Below are 9,591 nucleotides of genomic sequence, written 5' to 3'. Positions count from 1 at the left end.
TCAGATGTACCCAAACAAGATCACCTGGAGCAAAACTGGACTGCTTTTTATGCTTGTTGGCCTTGCCTTGTATTCAGCATTAGTTTTCTCAATTTTGGCCTTCACCTGTTCATGAATTTTCTTAATTTCTTTTGCTCTGGCCTCAGCTTCAATGCTTGCCTTAGGTTCAATCGAAAATGGAATCAGATCAATGGGAGTTAAAGGATTGATTCCATAACAAATTTCGAATGGTGATTTCTTAGTAGAATAATTAGGAGCTTTGTTGAAAGCAAATTTTGCATGAGCTAGTTTCAGATCCCAATCTTTTAAAGTTTTCTTCACCAATGTTCTCAACAGCATACCAATGGTTCTGTTAGTAACTTCAGTTTGTCCATCAGTCTGAGAATGATGAGACGTACTGAACATCAATCTGGTACCCATCAGTCTCCATAGTGTCTTCCAGAAATAACTCAAAATCTTAACATCTCCATCTGAAACAATTGTTTTTGGAATCCCATGTAAACCAACAATCTCTTTGAAAAATAAGTTTGCCACTGCTGAAGCATCATTCGTAGTATTGCAAAGAACAAAATGGGCCATTTTCGAAAATCGATCAACAACCACCATTATAGAATCTTTTCCCCTTTGGGTTCTGGGTAGTGCAACAATAAAATCCATGCTAAGATCTTCCCACGGTTGATTTGGAACTGGAAGAGGAGTATACAAACGCTTGTGAAAAGTTTCCTTTGCCTGGTGACAAGTTGGACAACGACTGATAATATTTTGAACATCCTTCAGTAAACTTGGCCAGTAGAAGTGTTCAGTGAGGATCTCTCCAGTCTTGTTAATGCCAAAATGGCCAGCTAAACCTCCTCCATGTGCTTCTCTTATCAATAGATCACGGATGGAACCCTTGGAATACACAATTTACCATTTTTAAATAAGTAACCATCTTGAATAATAAATGGTCCTTTCTGGCTTCCTTCAGTCAAACGATCAGAAAAATCTAGGTCAGCAGCATATAATTCCTTAATAAAAGAAAATCCAAGAATTCTTGCTTCCAGTATTGATAATAAGGAATATCGTCTGGAAAGTGCATCAACAACAACATTAGCCACTCCAGCTTTACGTTTAGACACAAATGAATAAGAATGCAAAAATTCCACCAATTTTGCATGTCTGGCATTAAGCTTGTGTTGACCATTAATAAACTTCAGTGCTTCATGATCATAAAATAAGACAAATTGTTTAGGCTTCAGATAATGTGACTAGTGAGTGATAGCACGAATAATCACATAAAACTCTTTATCATAAGTGCTATACTTCAATTTTGAACCATTAAGCTTTTCACTAAAATAAGCAACTGGACGCCCTGCTTGCACCAAAACTGCACCAATACCCACACCACCGGCGTCACACTCTAACTCAAATAACTGATCATAATCTGGTAATGATAATACTGGAGCTGAACTGAGTTTTTCCTTTAGTGACTCAAAGGCTAACTGGGCTGAACTCGGCTAGTCAAACACACCTTTCTTCAGACAATCAGTAATTGGAGCCACAACTGTAGAAAAGTTCTTGATAAATCTTCCATAAAAAGATGCCAGACCATGAAAACTTCTTACTTCAGTGATTGTGGTAGGAACTGGCCATGATTTGATGGCTTCTACCTTGGAAGGATCCATGGAAATACCTTCTTTTGATACCACATAACCAGGAAAATTACACTCTCCACCATAAAATCACATTTTTCCATTTTTTCATACAATTGGTGTTCCCATAACAATTCAAATACTTTTTCCAAATGATTAATATGCTCAGCTTCAGATTTTGAATATACCAAAATATCATCAAAATAAACAACAACAAACTGACCAATGAGTGGCCTGAGAACTTAATTCATTAATCTCATAAAAGTACTAGGAGCATTAGATAAACCAAAAGGCATTACTAACCATTCATAAAGACCTCCTTTGATTTTGAATGCAGTTTTCCACTCATCTCCATCCTTCATTCGAATCTGGTGATAACCACTTCTGAGATCAATTTTTGAAAACACACTGGAGCCATGTAACTCATCAAGCATATCATCCAATCTGGGAATGGGATATTTATACTTAATAGTTATATTATTTATGGCTCTACTATCAACACACATTCTCATCGAGCCATCTTTCTTTGGGACCAGGAGAGCTGGAACTGAGCAAGGACTCATACTGGCTCTCACATAACCTTTGGCAACCAACTCATCTACTTGTCTTTGCAATTCTTTTGCTTCAGTTGGTGAACATCTGTAAGCAGCTTTGTTTGGAAGAACTGACCCTGGAACCAGGTCAATCTGGTGTTCAATACCTCTTACTGGCGGCAAAACCTCAGGTAGGTCTTCTGGGAAAACATCAGTGAATTCCTTCAGTAAAGATTTTAGGAGACTGGGGACTCCAGTGAGCTCCTTTTCTCCAGTACGCTCTAGCACCAGTAAGATCATAACTGGAGAGCCTCCGATTAACTCTTCTTCAACTTCAGTTTGAGACATAAATAAAGACTTGCTGGGTTGATTTCCAATAATTTTCAATAACTCATTGGGTTTTAGAGAAGTTAAAGTGACCTTCTTCCCACTTACAAATAATGAATAAGAATTTGCGCGACCATTATGAAATACATAATTATCAAATAACCAAGGTCTACCCAGTAAAATATGACAAGCATCCATAGGGACAACGTCACAGACAATTTTATCTTGATAAGCAGATCCAATGGAAAAAAGGAATAGTAACTTCTCGATTGACTTTTACCTCAGATCCTTCACTTAGCCATTGCAATTTGTATGGACGAGGATGCTTTACTGTTGGCAATTCCAGTTTCTCTACCATGTAAGTAGACGAAGGATTAGCACAACTCCCACCATCGATAATCAGATCACACACCTTGCCTTTAACAGTACATCTGGAATGAAAAATATTCTCTCTCTGGGCGACATCAGTTAGAACTTCATTCGCATGCATCACTCTCCTCACGACCAACATTTCTCCAATATCTACACCAACATATGTTTCTTCACTTTTATCATCATCATACACTGGTTCACCTTCTTCAGTGTCAACATCTGGTAAGCTTTCAATTTCTTTAGCAGTGAGTGCTCTCTGGTTGGGGCATTGTGCCTGGAAGTGACCAAAACCATGACACTTAAAACATTTCCTTCCAACTGGCTCTTTTAATCCTCCAGTTTCTTTCTCCTTGCCTCTGAAGGACTGTTGACCAGTTGCACTGGGCTTCTGAACTGGTTGACTAACTGGTTGACTAGAACTGGAAGAAGTCTTAGTAAAAGGCTTGTACTGGACCTTCTTCTTCAGTTGCTTCTCAATCTGGAGAGCCAATTTGCAAGCACCTTTATATGTCCAGATGGGCTGCAATTCTATCTTCTCATTAATAGATGCATTCAACCCACCAAGGAATCTGGCAATAGTATGTTCTTCAGCTTCTTTCACACCAGTTCGAGTCTTCAGTTGCTCGCATTCCCTGAAATACTCCACAACTTCTTTTGAACCTTGCTTCAGATTATTCATCTGAAGATATTGATCTTGCTTGTACAACTGAGGAACAAATCTCTTCTGCATAAGTTCCTTCAGTTTGGACCAGGTCTTGATTCTGTTTTTCCCTTTATAATTTCTTTCATCTTTCATATTATCAAACCAGGATGAAGCATACTTTTTCAACCTAATAATGGCAACCTTAAAACTTTTCTTATCATGATACCCTTTTATTTCCATTATTCTATCCATCACATGAACCCATTCAAAGAACTCTTCTGGGTTAGAAGATCCAATGAAATCTGGTGGATCTATCTTAATATCTTTTATGTCATCAACCTTATGCCTCCTATGCCTTCTTTTAGATTGATTAGACTCATCAGAATCACTAGAAGATCTGGGAGTGTCATCAGATCTCTCACTAGGACCTTGAGACTCATCATCTCTTTCCCCTACAACACGTTCTCTATTCAACCTTTAGCCACCATCTTCTAACAGATTTACAACCCTACCAAGTGTTTCTTGTAGATCTTCAATCTGCCTATCTCTCCTAGCATTATGAGCTTCTTCTAATGTCATATTTCTTCTATAAGCCATTTAACAACCAAACTCAATAATAACAGATCTAAACAGTAGATAATCAAACAACAAAATCCTCGGATAAAAGATTAAGAAACCTTTTTTCAATCCTGGCTCTGATACCAAATTTGATGCGTAAATCACGCGAAATACTAAGCACAACGGAATTTAAAACGACTATTTTTGGTATTTTCTGGATTTTATGAAATAATCAACAAAACAAGACGATAAATAAAATGATAGATAAAAGAATCCACCACCAAGATTCGTAAAGGCCAAGCCACCGGAATCACAGATAAAGGAAACACTCCAACCCACCACTATGTTTGATAAAGGTCTAGCCACCACAAACACAGATAAAGGAATCGAAGATTTTGGATCTCACCACTATAAATTGATAAAGGACGAACCACCACAATTATAGATAAAGGGATCACTCCAAACCACCAAGATCAAAGATCTATAAAGGTAAATGAAGATTTTTAAGAAATAGAGGCTACTCTATTAATTTCATTCAACTCAACATAATCTATCTTACAATGAGAAATACAACCCCTATTTATAGACAAAACTATTTCTTAGTAATTAACGAAAAGTAATATCAAAAGGTGTCTTGGATAAAGGACAACCACTAAATTTTATCATGGGACAGCCACTAATTATTTCGCCAATAGGAAAGAGACGCACAAAACTTCTAGAAAGATTCCTTCTACAAGTGGGCCCTTAAACCGTTAGGATTAATGTTGTCACACCCTCCTTCCTTCCAAGCATGCGTCAGAATAATATTATTAAAGATGACAGAAATCTGAAGCTCCACTGAGAACATAAATCTGGAGCATTTATCGGAGGACTAGAACTGATTACTGGAGAGCTTTAGTGGACAAGAGAGCTTCAGTGGGAAACTTCTCTGGTAGACTTCTAGAGAACTTCGCTGGTGGATTTCTTCTTGTAACATATGAAGACCCTTGCCATTGGAGTAATGTTACAACCGGTGACTGAACGGCTTCAGTGAACACTTGTCTGAAGTGAGCTATTGCTGGCAGAATTAGCATGGCTTGATCAGACAGCATTATTGGCTTAGAATTCTGCCTCAGTTCAGTAATGGACTTCAGCCCAGAATATTCTTTTCCCTCAGAAATTCCCATCAGATCTTTTGACTTGTTCAGCGCACTGGTGCCGATCAGTTCACTGAGTTTGGTCATTTCTGCATCAGTATACATACCGAGCCAATACCTAGAGAGCATACCAGTACCGTGATCCGACCTTGCATTAGATGTACTATGGGGTGGAGGGTTAACCGCTGGTACACCCTGTATACACACACCACTAGTGCAACGGATGTAGGTGTTAGATTTGGACCACATTTTAACTGCGATTTAGGGTTATATATTATTAGTATATATATATGTATTAGATTGACATAAATTGCATGACTAGTTTAAGTTCTAGATAGCATCCCTTAGGCCATAAGACGAAAAAGCTTGCTGAGTGTAACATGTGACATAGACCTTGACATTTTCGAGCCTTTCATCGAGTCTAACGTTCTAGAGATATACTAACGTGTGTGGAATAACGGTAAGATGAGAGCTAATGCGAATGGAGACGATTGTCACGGTTATTCAAGTCATCAATGATGTTCTGACACAAAATACACGAATTGCGATGAAGGAAGGATCGACTTATATTGAAGTTGAGGATGTTGAAGTTGAGTAAGTAGTGAATGAGGAGACCAGTGAATACTATGAAGACACTATGAAGACGCTGATGAGAGAATCCGTATTGAAAATGTACAAAGAGAGCCTAGAAGTGGTGTCAGATGTTTTACTTACAAAAACTTCAAGGATTGTGGTGTGCAAGATTATGACGGTAGAGGTGGACCGGTCAAGTTATTCAATGGTTAGATAGATGGAAGTTGTGATTGGCATTAGTGGGTGAACTCCTGGTCAAAAGGTCAGTTATGTGACAAATTTCTCTACCTTGGATACGCTATCTTGGTGGAATGGTTAGTGTCGAGACAGAGGCAGAGTAGTGGCTGAAGCGATCTCTTGGTAAAATTTTTTAAGGAATTGTTGACGAGAAAGTTCTGTACGACAACTGCACTGATAAGGTTACATCGAAAACTTTTGGAGCATTGGTGTTGATCATGTTGGTTATGCTACACGTTCCAATGAGTTGCCAAGGCTTGTTTCACATTTGGTTAATCCCCAGAGCAAAGGCATTGAGAAGTATCTTCGTAGGTTGATTCCTCATGTTAGGCCGACTATGGTTGTTGTTCATTGGCTTACTCTAGAAGCGACTATATTGAGAACTGAGGCTATGACTGATGAGTTGGTATAGTGTGTTGAACGACAAGTTCAAGTGGAAGTTCATCCTAATCAGCTACAGATTGCTGGACCCGCCAGAATAGAGGTGATCAAGTTTAAGCTGCTAGAGGTCGTACTTATGTACTAGATGTGTTAAAGACTCGTAACGATTCGATTGTGCTACAGGGATTTTCTTCTGAATGATCTTTATGATACTATTCTTTGACTCGAGAGTTGATTATAGTTTTGTCACAACTAGTTTTGTTTCCTTATTGAATATTAGACCGGGTCTTACGTATTTATATATATATATATTTTGACGTACAAATGGTTAACTGAGAGCTAGTCATACTAGACCAGGTCATATTGTTCGTGCACATTAGTTCTTAATGACTATCCTTTCTTTATTGACTTAGTACCTTTTGAAAAGAGGAGTTTTGACTTTATTGTTGGTATGGACTGGATGTCTTTGGTGGATGCGACGATACTATGTAGTGCAAAAAAAAAAAAAAATTTATTAGAATTCCCTTATAACTTTTGATTCAGAAAATTGGGTTCCAAAAGGTCGTAACTTTCACCATTTCTTTATCTTTTTCATGCTCTATGAGATATCGACACTAAGGTTTTTCTTTATAACCCACTTTCTTATTCCTATCTAATGGCGAGATACTAGAAGTTTAGTGTGAGTGGTCTGAGCCTTTTGAGGGGCATGTCATGAGTACGTCTGTAAATGAGGTTAGCTTGACCAATGTCCATGTCGCTCATGACTATTAGGATGTTTTCCCTGATGATTTACCCGACTTATCTCTGTCTTGACAACTTGATTGTCATATTTGTCTTGTTCCTAACGTAGCTCCCGTAGCAAAATTTCCTTATAGACTAGCGACGACTGAATTACAAGAATTGGCCGTACAACTAGAAGAACTTCAAGACAAGAGATTTATTAGACATAGTCAGTCACCGTGGAGAGAGCGTGTTTTATTCATTAGAGAGAAGGATGATTCATTTCGCACGTGTATTAACTATCGTGAGCTGAATAAGCTAACAGTGAAGAATCTTTATCCTCTTTCTAGGATTGATGATTTGTTCGACCAGCTTCAAGGAGCAAAGTGTTTGTCAAGATTGACTTATGTTTAAGGTATTATCAATAAAGTGTACATGAAGACGACATACCAATAACCACTTTTAGGACAATACACGGACGATTCAAATTTATAGGGATGCCCTTTGGATTAACTAACGCTTTGACAGTGTTCATGAAATTTATGAATAGCGTGTGCCGACCGTATTTGGGCAAGTTTGTTATCGTGTTTACTGACGACATTTCGAATTATTCAAAGATAAAAGAGGAACATACTGAACACTTAAGAAAGGTACTGGAACTATTGATGGAAGGAAAAATTGTATTGAAAGTTCTTTAAATGTGAATTCTGGCTGAACAAGGTACACTGTTTGAGACATGATGTGAGCAAGGATGGAATACATGTAAATCCCAGCAAGGGTGATTCAGTTAAGATTTAGAGAACGCCAGAGACGCCGACTAGGGGTAGACAGTTCCTTGGTCTGGCGGGTTATTATAAAAGGTTCATTGAAAACCTTTCTAAGATTACGTTGCTGTTAGCGCAATTGACGTAGAAAGATAGGCCGTATGTTTAAGACGAGAAACAAGAAAAGGCGTTTCAGATTTTGACGGATCAAATGATTTTGGTAGTGTACTGCGATGCATCGTGTCAAGGATTAGGTTGTGTACTCGTGCAAAGGAGCAAAGTGATCGTGTATGTTTCGCGACAGCTAAAGGTTCATTAAAAGAACTACACAACTCATGACTTGGAGTTAGGAGCAGTAGTATTTGCATTAAAGTGTTAGAGGCACTAGTTGTATTGAACCAAGTGCGTAATCTATACGAATTACAAAAGTCCGCTGCATATAGCAGCAAGAACTGAATATGGTGTAAAGGAGATGGCTTGAGTTACTTAGTGTCTACGATTGTGACATTCGTTATCACCCGGGGAAAGCCAATGTAGTGGCCGATGCCTTAAGTCGTAAGAAAAGGGTTAAGCCTAGACGAGTACGTGTTATGAGTATTACAATGCAAAGAAGTGTTAGAGATCAAATCATAGAAGCACAATTGGTGGTTGTTGGCGATAAAGATCTTCTTAAGAAGGAACTACGAGGAATGGAACAACATTTGGATAGAAGAGACGATGACGGCTTGTATTTCGTGGAAAGACTATGGGTTCCTTCCACTGGTGATTTACGAACATTGATATTGAACGAAGCTCATAATACAAGGTATTCGATACATCCGGGCACCGACAAGATGTACTATGATTTGCATGAGTTATATTGGTGGCCTGGCATGAAGAAAGAGGTTGTTGAGTTTGTAAGTCGATGCTTGACATGTCTACAGTTGAAAGCGGAACATCAAAAGCCTACGGGATTACTCAGACAACCAGAAATTCCTGAATAGAAGTCGGAGAACATAACTATGGATTTCATTACCAAACTACCTAGGACGAAGCAGGGTCATGATATGATATGGGTGATCATCGATAGATTGACAAAGTCCACTCATTTCTTGGCCATTCATGAAAAAGACCCCACAGAGAAATTGGCGAGGAAGTATGTAAAGGAAGTCGTGTTGAAACATGGCGTACCAGTTTCGATTATCTCAGACAGAGATACTCGCTTTAATTCTCAATTTTAGGGAGATTTTTAGAAGGCCTTTGGGACTAGGATAGACATGACTACGGCGTACCATCCTCAAACTGATGGTCAGAGTGAACGTACTATTCAGACCTTAGAAGACATGTTGAGAGCATGTGTCCTAGATTTCGGTGGTAACTGGGATGACCATCTACATTTGATAGAATTCTCTTACAACAATAGTTATCACGCGAGTATTAATATGGCACCTATCAAGGAATTGTATAAACGGAAGTGTAGATCACCTGTCGCATGGTCTGACTTTAGCGATAGCCAGTTGGTTGGGCCTAAGCCTATAGAATAAACTACCGAGAAAACAATTTAGATTAAAGAGAGACTTAGACTAGCACGTGAACGTCAAAAGAAGTATGTTGATGTCAGACATAGACCCTTGGAATTCAGTGTCGGGGACCTTGTACTTCTTAAGGTTTCCCCGTGGAAAGGAGTGGTTAGATTCGTTAAGAGTAGAAAACTTGGACCAAGATTTATTGGACCTT

General features: G+C 38.6%; 1 pseudogene; it reads right to left on the bottom strand.

The window, feature by feature from the left end:
• Nucleotides 1-5,287, bottom strand: LOC122604334 (annotated as a pseudogene).
• Between the last annotated feature and the right edge of the window lie 4,304 nt (nt 5,288-9,591).

Source organism: Erigeron canadensis, chromosome 6 (assembly GCF_010389155.1).
Source record: "Erigeron canadensis isolate Cc75 chromosome 6, C_canadensis_v1, whole genome shotgun sequence".
Taxonomy (NCBI): domain Eukaryota; kingdom Viridiplantae; phylum Streptophyta; class Magnoliopsida; order Asterales; family Asteraceae; genus Erigeron; species Erigeron canadensis.
Note: the sequence above shows the minus strand (reverse complement) of the source record. Positions and strands in the feature narration are given on the sequence as shown.